Source organism: Prorops nasuta, unplaced genomic scaffold (assembly GCF_024137725.1).
Source record: "Prorops nasuta isolate Cenicafe-Biocafe unplaced genomic scaffold, Cenicafe_Pnas_1.2 PNAS00026, whole genome shotgun sequence".
Taxonomy (NCBI): domain Eukaryota; kingdom Metazoa; phylum Arthropoda; class Insecta; order Hymenoptera; family Bethylidae; genus Prorops; species Prorops nasuta.
Window position 1 is genome coordinate 3,346,850 of NW_027116823.1, and position 16,775 is coordinate 3,363,624.

Consider the following 16,775-nt stretch of genomic DNA (forward strand, 5'->3'; position numbering starts at 1 on the left):
ACCCCACGTGACCCCCCCATGTCCTATATAAGTACTCAATGACCCCATGTGACCCTCCCTAGTCCTATATAAGTACTCAATGACCCCACGTGACCCCCCCATGTCATATATAAGTACTCAATGACCCCATGTAACCCCCCTAGTACTATATAAGTACTCAATGACCCCATGTGACCCCCCCTAGTCCTATATAAGTACTCAATGACCCCACGTGACCCCCCCATGTCCTATATAAGTACTCAATGACCCCACGTGACCCCCCCATGTCCTATATAAGAACTCAATGACCCCATGTGACCCACCCTAGTCTTATATAAGTACACAATGATCCCATGTGACCCACCCTAGTCCTATATAAGTACTCAATAACCCCATGTGACCCACCCTAGTCCTATATAAGTACTCAATGACCCCATGTGACCCCCCCTAGTCCTATATAAGTACTCAATGACCCCATGTGATCCACCCTAGTCCTATATAAGTACTCAATGACCCCACGTGACCCCCCCAAGTCCTATATAAGTACTCAATGACCCCACGTGACCCCCCCATGTCCTATATAAGAACTCAATGACCCCATGTGACCCACCCTAGTCCTATATAAGTAATCAATGACCGCATGTGAACCTCACTAGTCCTGCATAAGTACTCAATAACCCCATGTGACCCACCCTAGCCCTATATAAGAACTCAATGACCCCATGTAACCCCCCTAGTACTATATAAGTACTCAATGACCCCATGTGACCCCCCCTAGTCCTATATAAGTACTCAATGACCCCATGTGATCCACCCTAGTCCTATATAAGTACTCAATGACCCCACGTGACCCCCCCAAGTCCTATATAAGTACTCAATGACCCCATGTGATCCACCCTAGTCCTATATAAGTACTCAATGACCCCACGTGACCCCCCCAAGTCCTATATAAGTACTCAATGACCCCACGTGACCCCCCCATGTCCTATATAAGAACTCAATGACCCCATGTGACCCACCCTAGTCCTATATAAGTAATCAATGACCGCATGTGAACCTCACTAGTCCTGTATAAGTACTCAATAACCCCATGTGACCCACCCTAGTCCTATATAAGTACTCAATGACCCCATGTGACCCCCCCTAGTCCTATATAAGTACTCAATGACCCCATGTGATCCACCCTAGTCCTATATAAGTACTCAATGACCCCACGTTACCCCCCCATGTCCTATATAAGTACTCAATGACCCCACGTGACCCTCCCATATCCTATATAAGTACTCAATGACCCCATGTGACCCACCCTAGTCCTATATAAGTAATCAATGACCGCATGTGAACCTCACTAGTCCTGTATAAGTACTCAATAACCCCATGTGACCCACCCTAGTCCTATATAAGTACTCAATGACCCCATGTGACCCCCCCTAGTCCTATATAAGTACTCAATGACCCCATGTGATCCACCCTAGTCCTATATAAGTACTCAATGACCCCACGTTACCCCCCCATGTCCTATATAAGTACTCAATGACCCCACGTGACCCTCCCATATCCTATATAAGTACTCAATGACCCCATGTGACCCCCCTAGTACTATATAAGTACTCAATGACCCCATGTGACGCACCCTAGTCCTATATAAGTACTCAATGACCACATGTGACCCCCCCTAGTCCTATATAAGTACTCAATGACCCCACGTGACCCCCCTAGTACTATATAAGTACTCAATGACCCCATGTGACGCACCCTAGTCCTATATAAGAACTCAATGACCCCATGTGACCCACCCTAGTAATATATAAGTACTCAATGACCCCATGTGACCCACCCTAGTCCTATATAAGTACAAAATGACCCCATGTGACCCACCCTAGTCCTATATAAGTACTTAATGACCCCACGTGACCCCCCCATGTCCTATATAAGTACTCAATGACCCCATGTGACCCCCTAGTCCTTTATAAGTACTCAATGACCCCATGTGACCCACCCTATTCCTATATAAGTACTCAATGACCACATGTGACCCCCCCTATTCCTATATAAGTACTTAATGACCCCATGTGACCCACCCTAGTACTATATAAGTACTCAATGACCCCATGTGACCCACCCTAGTCCTATATAAGTACAAAATGACCCCATGTGACCCCCCCATGTCATATATAAGTACTCAATGACCCCATGTAACCCTCCTAGTACTATATAAGTACTCAATGACCCCATGTGACGCACCCTAGTCCTATATAAGAACTCAATGACCCCATGTGACCCACCCTAGTAATATATAAGTACTCAATGACCCCATGTGACCCACCCTAGTCCTATATAAGTACAAAATGACCCCATGTGACCCACCCTAGTCCTATATAAGTACTTAATGACCCCACGTGACCCCCCCATGTCCTATATAAGTACTCAATGACCCCATGTGACCCCCCCTAGTCCTATATAAGTACTCAATGACCCCATGTAACCCCCCTAGTACTATATAAGTACTCAATGACCCCATGTGACCCCCCCTAGTCCTATATAAGTACTCAATGACCCCATGTGATCCACCCCAGTCCTATATAAGTACTCAATGACCCCACGTGACCCCCCCAAGTCCTATATAAGTACTCAATGACCCCACGTGACCCCCCCATGTCCTATATAAGTACTCAATGACCCAATGTGACACACCCTAGTCCTATATAAGAGCTCAATGACCCCATGTGACCCACCCTAGTAATATATAAGTACTCAATGAACCCATGTGACCCACCCTAGTCCTATATAAGTACAAAATGACCCCATGTGACCCACCCTAGTCCTATGTAAGTACAAAATGACCCCATGTGACCCACGCTACTCCTATATAAGTACTCAATGACCACATGTGACCCCCCCTAGTCCTATGTAAGTACAAAATGACCCCATGTGACCCACCCTACTACTATATAAGTACTCAATGACCACATGTGACCCCCCCTAGTCCTATATAAGTGCTTAATGACCCCATGTGACCCACCCTAGTCCTATATAAGTACTCAATGACCCCACGTGACCCCCCCATGTCCTATATAAGTACTCAATGACCCCATGTGACCCTCCCTAGTCCTATATAAGTACTCAATGACCCCACGTGACCCCCCATGTCATATATAAGTACTCAATGACCCCATGTAACCCCCCTAGTACTATATAAGTACTCAATGACCCCATGTGACCCCCCCTAGTCCTATATAAGTACTCAATGACCCCACGTGACCCCCCCATGTCCTATATAAGTACTCAATGACCCCACGTGACCCCCCCATGTCCTATATAAGAACTCAATGACCCCATGTGACCCACCCTAGTCTTATATAAGTACACAATGATCCCATGTGACCCACCCTAGTCCTATATAAGTACTCAATAACCCCATGTGACCCACCCTAGTCCTATATAAGTACTCAATGACCCCATGTGACCCCCCCTAGTCCTATATAAGTAATCAATGACCGCATGTGAACCTCACTAGTCCTGTATAAGTACTCAATAACCCCATGTGACCCACCCTAGTCCTATATAAGTACTCAATGACCCCATGTGACCCCCCCTAGTCCTATATAAGTACTCAATGACCCCATGTGACGCACCCTAGTCCTATATAAGTACTCAATGACCACATGTGACCCCCCCTAGTCCTATATAAGTACTCAATGACCCCACGTGACCCCCCTAGTACTATATAAGTACTCAATGACCCCATGTGACGCACCCTAGTCCTATATAAGAACTCAATGACCCCATGTGACCCACCCTAGTAATATATAAGTACTCAATGACCCCATGTGACCCACCCTAGTCCTATATAAGTACAAAATGACCCCATGTGACCCACCCTAGTCCTATATAAGTACTTAATGACCCCACGTGACCCCCCCATGTCCTATATAAGTACTCAATGACCCCATGTGACCCCCTAGTCCTATATAAGTACTCAATGACCCCATGTGACCCACCCTATTCCTATATAAGTACTCAATGACCACATGTGACCCCCCCATGTCCTATATAAGTACTCAATGACCCCACGTGACCCCCCCATGTCCTATATAAGTACTCAATGACCCCACGTGACCCCCCCATGTCCTATATAAGAACTCAATGACCCCATGTGACCCACCCTAGTCTTATATAAGTACACAATGATCCCATGTGACCCACCCTAGTCCTATATAAGTACTCAATAACCCCATGTGACCCACCCTAGTCCTATATAAGTACTCAATGACCCCATGTGACCCCCCCTAGTCCTATATAAGTAATCAATGACCGCATGTGAACCTCACTAGTCCTGTATAAGTACTCAATAACCCCATGTGACCCACCCTAGTCCTATATAAGTACTCAATGACCCCATGTGACCCCCCCTAGTCCTATATAAGTACTCAATGACCCCATGTGATCCACCCTAGTCCTATATAAGTACTCAATGACCCCACGTTACCCCCCCATGTCCTATATAAGTACTCAATGACCCCACGTGACCCTCCCATATCCTATATAAGTACTCAATGACCCCATGTGACCCCCCTAGTACTATATAAGTACTCAATGACCCCATGTGACGCACCCTAGTCCTATATAAGTACTCAATGACCACATGTGACCCCCCCTAGTCCTATATAAGTACTCAATGACCCCACGTGACCCCCCTAGTACTATATAAGTACTCAATGACCCCATGTGACGCACCCTAGTCCTATATAAGAACTCAATGACCCCATGTGACCCACCCTAGTAATATATAAGTACTCAATGACCCCATGTGACCCACCCTAGTCCTATATAAGTACAAAATGACCCCATGTGACCCACCCTAGTCCTATATAAGTACTTAATGACCCCACGTGACCCCCCCATGTCCTATATAAGTAATCAATGACCCCATGTGACCCCCTAGTCCTATATAAGTACTCAATGACCCCATGTGACCCACCCTATTCCTATATAAGTACTCAATGACCACATGTGACCCCCCCTATTCCTATATAAGTACTTAATGACCCCATGTGACCCACCCTAGTACTATATAAGTACTCAATGACCCCACGTGACCCCCACATATCGTATATAAGTACTCAATGACCACATGTAACCCCCCTAGTACTATATAAGTACTCAATAACCCAAAGTGACGCACCCTAGTCCTATATAAGAACTCAATGACCCCATGTGACCCACCCTAGTAATATATAAGTACACAATGACCCCATGTGACCCACCTTAGTCCTATATAAGTACTCAATGACCCCATGTGACCCACCCTAGTCCTATATAAGTACTCAATGTCCCCACGTGACCCCCCATGTCCTATATAAGTACTCAATGACCCCATGTGACCCCCCTAGTACTATATAAGTACTCAATGACCCCATGTGACGCACCCTAGTCCTATATAAGAACTCAATGACCCCATGTGACCCACCCTAGTAATATATAAGTACTCAATGACCCCATGTGACCCACCCTAGTCCTATATAAGTACAAAATGACCCCATGTGACCCACCCTAGTCCTATATAAGTACTCAATGACCCCATGTGACCACCCCTAGTCATATATAAGTACTCAATGACCTCATGTGACCCACCCTAGTCCCATATAAGTACTCAATGACCACATGTGACCTCCCTAGTACTATATAAGTACTCAATGACCCCATGTGACGCACCCTAGTCCTATATAAGAACTCAATGACCCCATGTGACCCACCCTAGTAATATATAAGTACTCAATGACCCCATGTGACCCCCCCCTAGTCCTATATAAGTACAAAATGACCCCATGTGACCCACCCTAGTCCTATATAAGTACTCAATGACCCCATGTGACCCCCCCTAGTCATATATAAGTACTCAATGACCCCATATGACCCACCCTAGTCCTATATAAGTACTCAATGACCACATGTGACCCCCCCCCCCCCTAGTCCTATATAAGTACTTAATGACCCCATGTGACCCCCCCATGTCCTATATAAGTACTCAATGACACCATGTGACCCCCCTAGTACTATATAAGAACTCAATGACCCCATGTGACCCACCCTAGTAATATATAAGTACTCAATGACCCCATGTGACCCACCCTAGTCCTATATAAGTACAAAATGACCCCATGTGACCCACCCTAGTCCTATATAAGTACTCAATGACCCCATGTGACCACCCCTAGTCATATATAAGTACTCAATGACCTCATGTGACCCACCCTAGTCCCATATAAGTACTCAATGACCACATGTGACCTCCCTAGTACTATATAAGTACTCAATGACCCCATGTGACGCACCCTAGTCCTATATAAGAACTCAATGACCTCATGTGACCCACCCTAGTAATATATAAGTACTCAATGACCCCATGTGACCCCCCCCTAGTCCTATATAAGTACAAAATAACCCCATGTGACCCACCCTAGTCCTATATAAGTACTCAATGACCCCATGTGACCCCCCCTAGTCATATATAAGTACTCAATGACCCCATGTGACCCACCCTAGTCCTATATAAGTACTCAATGACCACATGTGACCCCCCCCCTAGTCCTATATAAGTACTTAATGACCCCATGTGACCCCCCCATGTCCTATATAAGTACTCAATGACACCATGTGACCCCCCATGTCCTATATAAGTACTCAATGACCCCATGTGACCCACCCTAGTCCTATATAAGTACTCAATGACCCCACGTGACCCCCCCATGTCCTATATAAGTACTCAATGACCCCATGTGACGCACCCTAGTCCTATATAAGAATTCAATGTCCCCATGTGACCCACCCTAGTAATATATAAGTACTCAATGACCCCATGTGACCCACCCTAGTAATATATAAGTACTCAATGACCCCATGTGACCCGCCCTAGTCCTATATAAGTACAAAATGACCCCATGTGACCCACCCTAGTCCTATATAAGTACTTAATGACCCCACGTGGCCCCCCCATGTCCTATATAAGTACTCAATGACCCCATGTGACCCACCCTAGTCCTATATAAGTACTCAATGTCCCCACGTGACCCCCCCATGTCCTATATAAGTACTCAATGACCCCATGTGACCCCCCTAGTACTATATAAGTACTCAATGACCCCATGTGACGCACCCTAGTCCTATATAAGAACTCAATGACCCCATGTGACCCACCCTAGTAATATATAAGTACTCAATGACCCCATGTGACCCACCCTAGTCCTATATAAGTACTCAATGATCCCATGTGACCCCCCCTAGTCATTTATAAGTACTCAATGACCCCATGTGACCCACCTTAGTCCTATATAAGTACTCAATGACCCCATGTGACCCCCCTAGTACTATATAAGTACTCAATGACCCCATGTGACGCACCCTAGTCCTATATAAGAACTCAATGACCCCATGTGACCCACCCTATTAATATATAAGTACTCAATGACCCCATGTGACCCACCCTAGTCCTATATAAGTACAAAATGACCCCATGTGACCCCCCCATGTCATATATAAGTACTCAATGACCCCATGTAACCCCCCTAGTACTATATAAGTACTCAATTACCCCATGTGACGCACCCTAGTCCTATATAAGAACTCAATGACCCCATGTGACCCACCCTAGTAATATATAAGTACTCAATGACCCCATGTGACCCACCCTAGTCCTATATAAGTACAAAATGACCCCATGTGACCCACCCTAGTCCTATATAAGTACTTAATGACCCCACGTGACCCCCCCATGTCCTATATAAGTACTCAATGACCCCATGTGACCCCCCCCTAGTCCTATATAAGTACTCAATGACCCCATGTAACCCCCCTAGTACTATATAAGTACTCAATGACCCCATGTGACCCCCCCTAGTCCTATATAAGTACTCAATGACCCCATGTGATCCACCCTAGTCCTATATAAGTACTCAATGACCCCACGTGACCCCCCCAAGTCCTATATAAGTACTCAATGACCCCACGTGACCCCCCCATGTCCTATATAAGTACTCAATGACCCAATGTGACACACCCTAGTCCTATATAAGAGCTCAATGACCCCATGTGACCCACCCTAGTAATATATAAGTACTCAATGACCCCATGTGACCCACCCTAGTCCTATATAAGTACAAAATGACCCCATGTGACCCACCCTAGTCCTATGTAAGTACAAAATGACCCCATGTGACCCACCCTACTCCTATATAAGTACTCAATGACCACATGTGACCCCCCCTAGTCCTATGTAAGTACAAAATGACCCCATGTGACCCACCCTAGTCCTATATAAGTACTTAATGACCCCACGTGACCCCCCCATGTCCTATATAAGTACTCAATGACCCCATGTGACCCCCCCTAGTCCTATATAAGTACTCAATGACCACATGTAACCCCCCTAGTACTATATAAGTACTCAATGACCCCATGTGACCCCCCCTAGTCCTATATAAGTACTCAATGACCCCATGTGATCCACCCTAGTCCTATATAAGTACTCAATGACCCCACGTGACCCCCCCAAGTCCTATATAAGTACTCAATGACCCCACGTGACCCCCCCATGTCCTATATAAGTACTCAATGACCCAATGTGACACACCCTAGTCCTATATAAGAGCTCAATGACCCCATGTGACCCACCCTAGTAATATATAAGTACTCAATGACCCCATGTGACCCACCCTAGTCCTATATAAGTACAAAATGACCCCATGTGACCCACCCTAGTCCTATGTAAGTACAAAATGACCCCATGTGACCCACCCTACTCCTATATAAGTACTCAATGACCACATGTGACCCCCCCTAGTCCTATGTAAGTACAAAATGACCCCATGTGACCCACCCTACTACTATATAAGTACTCAATGACCACATGTGACCCCCCCTAGTCCTATATAAGTGCTTAATGACCCCATGTGACCCACCCTAGTCCTATATAAGTACTCAATGACCCCACGTGACCCCCCCATGTCCTATATAAGTACTCAATGACCCCATGTGACCCTCCCTAGTCCTATATAAGTACTCAATGACCCCACGTGACCCCCCCATGTCATATATAAGTACTCAATGACCCCATGTAACCCCCCTAGTACTATATAAGTACTCAATGACCCCATGTGACGCACCCTAGTCCTATATAAGAACTCAATGACCACATGTGACCCACCCTAGTAATATATAAGTACTCAATGACCCCATGTGACCCACCCTAGTCCTATATAAGTACAAAATGACCCCATGTGACCCACCCTAGTCCTATATAAGTACTTAATGACCCCACGTGGCCCCCCCATGTCCTATATAAGTACTCAATGACCCCATGTGACCCACCCTGGTCCTATATAAGTACTCAATGTCCCCACGTGACCCCCCCATGTCCTATATAAGTACTCAATGACCCCATGTGACCCCCCTAGTACTATATAAGTACTCAATGACCCCATGTGACGCACCCTAGTCCTATATAAGAACTCAATGACCCCATGTGACCCACCCTAGTAATATATAAGTACTCAATGACCCCATGTGACCCACCCTAGTCCTATATAAGTACTCAATGATCCCATGTGACCCCCCCTAGTCATTTATAAGTACTCAATGACCCCATGTGACCCACCTTAGTCCTATATAAGTACTCAATGAACCCATGTGACCCACCCTAGTCCTATATAAGTACTCAATGTCCCCACGTGACCCCCCCATGTCCTATATAAGTACTCAATGACCCCATGTGACCCCCCTAGTACTATATAAGTACTCAATGACCCCATGTGACGCACCCTAGTCCTATATAAGAACTCAATGACCCCATGTGACCCACCCTATTAATATATAAGTACTCAATGACCCCATGTGACCCACCCTAGTCCTATATAAGTACAAAATGACCCCATGTGACCCCCCCATGTCATATATAAGTACTCAATGACCCCATGTAACCCCCCTAGTACTATATAAGTACTCAATGACCCCATGTGACGCACCCTAGTCCTATATAAGAACTCAATGACCCCATGTGACCCACCCTAGTAATATATAAGTACTCAATGACCCCATGTGACCCACCCTAGTCCTATATAAGTACAAAATGACCCCATGTGACCCACCCTAGTCCTATATAAGTACTTAATGACCCCACGTGACCCCCCCCCATGTCCTATATAAGTACTCAATGACCCCATGTGACCCCCCCTAGTCCTATATAAGTACTCAATGACCCCATGTAACCCCCCTAGTACTATATAAGTACTCAATGACCCCATGTGACCCCCCCTAGTCCTATATAAGTACTCAATGACCCCATGTGATCCACCCCAGTCCTATATAAGTACTCAATGACCCCACGTGACCCCCCCAAGTCCTATATAAGTACACAATGACCCCACGTGACCCCCCCATGTCCTATATAAGTACTCAATGACCCAATGTGACACACCCTAGTCCTATATAAAAGCTCAATGACCCCATGTGACCCACCCTAGTAATATATAAGTACTCAATGACCCCATGTGACCCACCCTAGTCCTATATAAGTACAAAATGACCCCATGTGACCCACCCTAGTCCTATGTAAGTACAAAATGACCCCATGTGACCCACGCTACTCCTATATAAGTACTCAATGACCACATGTGACCCCCCCTAGTCCTATGTAAGTACAAAATGACCCCATGTGACCCACCCTACTACTATATAAGTACTCAATGACCACATGTGACCCCCCCTAGTCCTATATAAGTGCTTAATGACCCCATGTGACCCACCCTAGTCCTATATAAGTACTCAATGACCCCACGTGACCCCCCCATGTCCTATATAAGTACTCAATGACCCCATGTGACCCTCCCTAGTCCTATATAAGTACTCAATGACCCCACGTGACCCCCCCATGTCATATATAAGTACTCAATGACCCCATGTAACCCCCCTAGTACTATATAAGTACTCAATGACCCCATGTGACCCCCCCTAGTCCTATATAAGTACTCAATGACCCCACGTGACCCCCCCATGTCCTATATAAGTACTCAATGACCCCACGTGACCCCCCCATGTCCTATATAAGAACTCAATGACCCCATGTGACCCACCCTAGTCTTATATAAGTACACAATGATCCCATGTGACCCACCCTAGTCCTATATAAGTACTCAATAACCCCATGTGACCCACCCTAGTCCTATATAAGTACTCAATGACCCCATGTGACCCCCCCTAGTCCTATATAAGTACTCAATGACCCCATGTGATCCACCCTAGTCCTATATAAGTACTCAATGACCCCACGTGACCCCCCCAAGTCCTATATAAGTACTCAATGACCCCACGTGACCCCCCCATGTCCTATATAAGAACTCAATGACCCCATGTGACCCACCCTAGTCCTATATAAGTAATCAATGACCGCATGTGAACCTCACTAGTCCTGCATAAGTACTCAATAACCCCATGTGACCCACCCTAGCCCTATATAAGAACTCAATGACCCCATGTAACCCCCCTAGTACTATATAAGTACTCAATGACCCCATGTGACCCCCCCTAGTCCTATATAAGTACTCAATGACCCCATGTGATCCACCCTAGTCCTATATAAGTACTCAATGACCCCACGTGACCCCCCCAAGTCCTATATAAGTACTCAATGACCCCATGTGATCCACCCTAGTCCTATATAAGTACTCAATGACCCCACGTGACCCCCCCAAGTCCTATATAAGTACTCAATGACCCCACGTGACCCCCCCATGTCCTATATAAGAACTCAATGACCCCATGTGACCCACCCTAGTCCTATATAAGTAATCAATGACCGCATGTGAACCTCACTAGTCCTGTATAAGTACTCAATAACCCCATGTGACCCACCCTAGTCCTATATAAGTACTCAATGACCCCATGTGACCCCCCCTAGTCCTATATAAGTACTCAATGACCCCATGTGATCCACCCTAGTCCTATATAAGTACTCAATGACCCCACGTTACCCCCCCATGTCCTATATAAGTACTCAATGACCCCACGTGACCCTCCCATATCCTATATAAGTACTCAATGACCCCATGTGACCCACCCTAGTCCTATATAAGTAATCAATGACCGCATGTGAACCTCACTAGTCCTGTATAAGTACTCAATAACCCCATGTGACCCACCCTAGTCCTATATAAGTACTCAATGACCCCATGTGACCCCCCCTAGTCCTATATAAGTACTCAATGACCCCATGTGATCCACCCTAGTCCTATATAAGTACTCAATGACCCCACGTTACCCCCCCATGTCCTATATAAGTACTCAATGACCCCACGTGACCCTCCCATATCCTATATAAGTACTCAATGACCCCATGTGACCCCCCTAGTACTATATAAGTACTCAATGACCCCATGTGACGCACCCTAGTCCTATATAAGTACTCAATGACCACATGTGACCCCCCCTAGTCCTATATAAGTACTCAATGACCCCACGTGACCCCCCTAGTACTATATAAGTACTCAATGACCCCATGTGACGCACCCTAGTCCTATATAAGAACTCAATGACCCCATGTGACCCACCCTAGTAATATATAAGTACTCAATGACCCCATGTGACCCACCCTAGTCCTATATAAGTACAAAATGACCCCATGTGACCCACCCTAGTCCTATATAAGTACTTAATGACCCCACGTGACCCCCCCATGTCCTATATAAGTACTCAATGACCCCATGTGACCCCCTAGTCCTTTATAAGTACTCAATGACCCCATGTGACCCACCCTATTCCTATATAAGTACTCAATGACCACATGTGACCCCCCCTATTCCTATATAAGTACTTAATGACCCCATGTGACCCACCCTAGTACTATATAAGTACTCAATGACCCCACGTGACCCCCACATATCCTATATAAGTACTCAATGACCACATGTAACCCCCCTAGTACTATATAAGTACTCAATAACCCAAAGTGACGCACCCTAGTCCTATATAAGAACTCAATGACCCCATGTGACCCACCCTAGTAATATATAAGTACACAATGACCCCATGTGACCCACCTTAGTCCTATATAAGTACTCAATGACCCCATGTGACCCACCCTAGTCCTATATAAGTACTCAATGTCCCCACGTGACCCCCCATGTCCTATATAAGTACTCAATGACCCCATGTGACCCCCCTAGTACTATATAAGTACTCAATGACCCCATGTGACGCACCCTAGTCCTATATAAGAACTCAATGACCCCATGTGACCCACCCTAGTAATATATAAGTACTCAATGACCCCATGTGACCCACCCTAGTCCTATATAAGTACAAAATGACCCCATGTGACCCACCCTAGTCCTATATAAGTACTCAATGACCCCATGTGACCACCCCTAGTCATATATAAGTACTCAATGACCTCATGTGACCCACCCTAGTCCCATATAAGTACTCAATGACCACATGTGACCTCCCTAGTACTATATAAGTACTCAATGACCCCATGTGACGCACCCTAGTCCTATATAAGAACTCAATGACCCCATGTGACCCACCCTAGTAATATATAAGTACTCAATGACCCCATGTGACCCCCCCCTAGTCCTATATAAGTACAAAATGACCCCATGTGACCCACCCTAGTCCTATATAAGTACTCAATGACCCCATGTGACCCCCCCTAGTCATATATAAGTACTCAATGACCCCATGTGACCCACCCTAGTCCTATATAAGTACTCAATGACCACATGTGACCCCCCCCCCCTAGTCCTATATAAGTACTTAATGACCCCATGTGACCCCCCCATGTCCTATATAAGTACTCAATGACACCATGTGACCCCCCTAGTACTATATAAGAACTCAATGACCCCATGTGACCCACCCTAGTAATATATAAGTACTCAATGACCCCATGTGACCCACCCTAGTCCTATATAAGTACAAAATGACCCCATGTGACCCACCCTAGTCCTATATAAGTACTCAATGACCCCATGTGACCACCCCTAGTCATATATAAGTACTCAATGACCTCATGTGACCCACCCTAGTCCCATATAAGTACTCAATGACCACATGTGACCTCCCTAGTACTATATAAGTACTCAATGACCCCATGTGACGCACCCTAGTCCTATATAAGAACTCAATGACCCCATGTGACCCACCCTAGTAATATATAAGTACTCAATGACCCCATGTGACCCCCCCCTAGTCCTATATAAGTACAAAATGACCCCATGTGACCCACCCTAGTCCTATATAAGTACTCAATGACCCCATGTGACCCCCCCTAGTCATATATAAGTACTCAATGACCCCATGTGACCCACCCTAGTCCTATATAAGTACTCAATGACCACATGTGACCCCCCCCCTAGTCCTATATAAGTACTTAATGACCCCATGTGACCCCCCCATGTCCTATATAAGTACTCAATGACACCATGTGACCCCCCTAGTACTATATAAGTACTCAATGACCCCATGTGACCCACCCTAGTCCTATATAAGTACTCAATGACCCCACGTGACCCCCCCATGTCCTATATAAGTACTCAATGACCCCATGTGACGCACCCTAGTCCTATATAAGAATTCAATGTCCCCATGTGACCCACCCTAGTAATATATAAGTACTCAATGACCCAATGTGACACACCCTAGTCCTATATAAGAGCTCAATGACCCCATGTGACCCACCCTAGTAATATATAAGTACTCAATGACCCCATGTGACCCACCCTAGTCCTATATAAGTACAAAATGACCCCATGTGACCCACGCTACTCCTATATAAGTACTCAATGACCACATGTGACCCCCCCTAGTCCTATGTAAGTACAAAATGACCCCATGTGACCCACCCTACTACTATATAAGTACTCAATGACCACATGTGACCCCCCCTAGTCCTATATAAGTGCTTAATGACCCCATGTGACCCACCCTAGTCCTATATAAGTACTCAATGACCCCACGTGACCCCCCCATGTCCTATATAAGTACTCAATGACCCCATGTGACCCTCCCTAGTCCTATATAAGTACTCAATGACCCCACGTGACCCCCCCATGTCATATATAAGTACTCAATGACCCCATGTAACCCCCCTAGTACTATATAAGTACTCAATGACCCCATGTGACCCCCCCTAGTCCTATATAAGTACTCAATGACCCCACGTGACCCCCCCATGTCCTATATAAGTACTCAATGACCCCACGTGACCCCCCCATGTCCTATATAAGAACTCAATGACCCCATGTGACCCACCCTAGTCTTATATAAGTACACAATGATCCCATGTGACCCACCCTAGTCCTATATAAGTACTCAATAACCCCATGTGACCCACCCTAGTCCTATATAAGTACTCAATGACCCCATGTGACCCCCCCTAGTCCTATATAAGTACTCAATGACCCCATGTGATCCACCCTAGTCCTATATAAGTACTCAATGACCCCACGTGACCCCCCCAAGTCCTATATAAGTACTCAATGACCCCACGTGACCCCCCCATGTCCTATATAAGAACTCAATGACCCCATGTGACCCACCCTAGTCCTATATAAGTAATCAATGACCGCATGTGAACCTCACTAGTCCTGCATAAGTACTCAATAACCCCATGTGACCCACCCTAGCCCTATATAAGAACTCAATGACCCCATGTAACCCCCCTAGTACTATATAAGTACTCAATGACCCCATGTGACCCCCCCTAGTCCTATATAAGTACTCAATGACCCCATGTGATCCACCCTAGTCCTATATAAGTACTCAATGACCCCACGTGACCCCCCCAAGTCCTATATAAGTACTCAATGACCCCATGTGATCCACCCTAGTCCTATATAAGTACTCAATGACCCCACGTGACCCCCCCAAGTCCTATATAAGTACTCAATGACCCCACGTGACCCCCCCATGTCCTATATAAGAACTCAATGACCCCATGTGACCCACCCTAGTCCTATATAAGTAATCAATGACCGCATGTGAACCTCACTAGTCCTGTATAAGTACTCAATAACCCCATGTGACCCACCCTAGTCCTATATAAGTACTCAATGACCCCATGTGACCCCCCCTAGTCCTATATAAGTACTCAATGACCCCATGTGATCCACCCTAGTCCTATATAAGTACTCAATGACCCCACGTTACCCCCCCATGTCCTATATAAGTACTCAATGACCCCACGTGACCCTCCCATATCCTATATAAGTACTCAATGACCCCATGTGACCCACCCTAGTCCTATATAAGTAATCAATGACCGCATGTGAACCTCACTAGTCCTGTATAAGTACTCAATAACCCCATGTGACCCACCCTAGTCCTATATAAGTACTCAATGACCCCATGTGACCCCCCCTAGTCCTATATAAGTACTCAATGACCCCATGTGATCCACCCTAGTCCTATATAAGTACTCAATGACCCCACGTTACCCCCCCATGTCCTATATAAGTACTCAATGACCCCACGTGACCCTCCCATATCCTATATAAGTACTCAATGACCCCATGTGACCCCCCTAGTACTATATAAGTACTCAATGACCCCATGTGACGCACCCTAGTCCTATATAAGTACTCAATGACCACATGTGACCCCCCCTAGTCCTATATAAGTACTCAATGACCCCACGTGACCCCCCTAGTACTATATAAGTACTCAATGACCCCATGTGACGCACCCTAGTCCTATATAAGAACTCAATGACCCCATGTGACCCACCCTAGTAATATATAAGTACT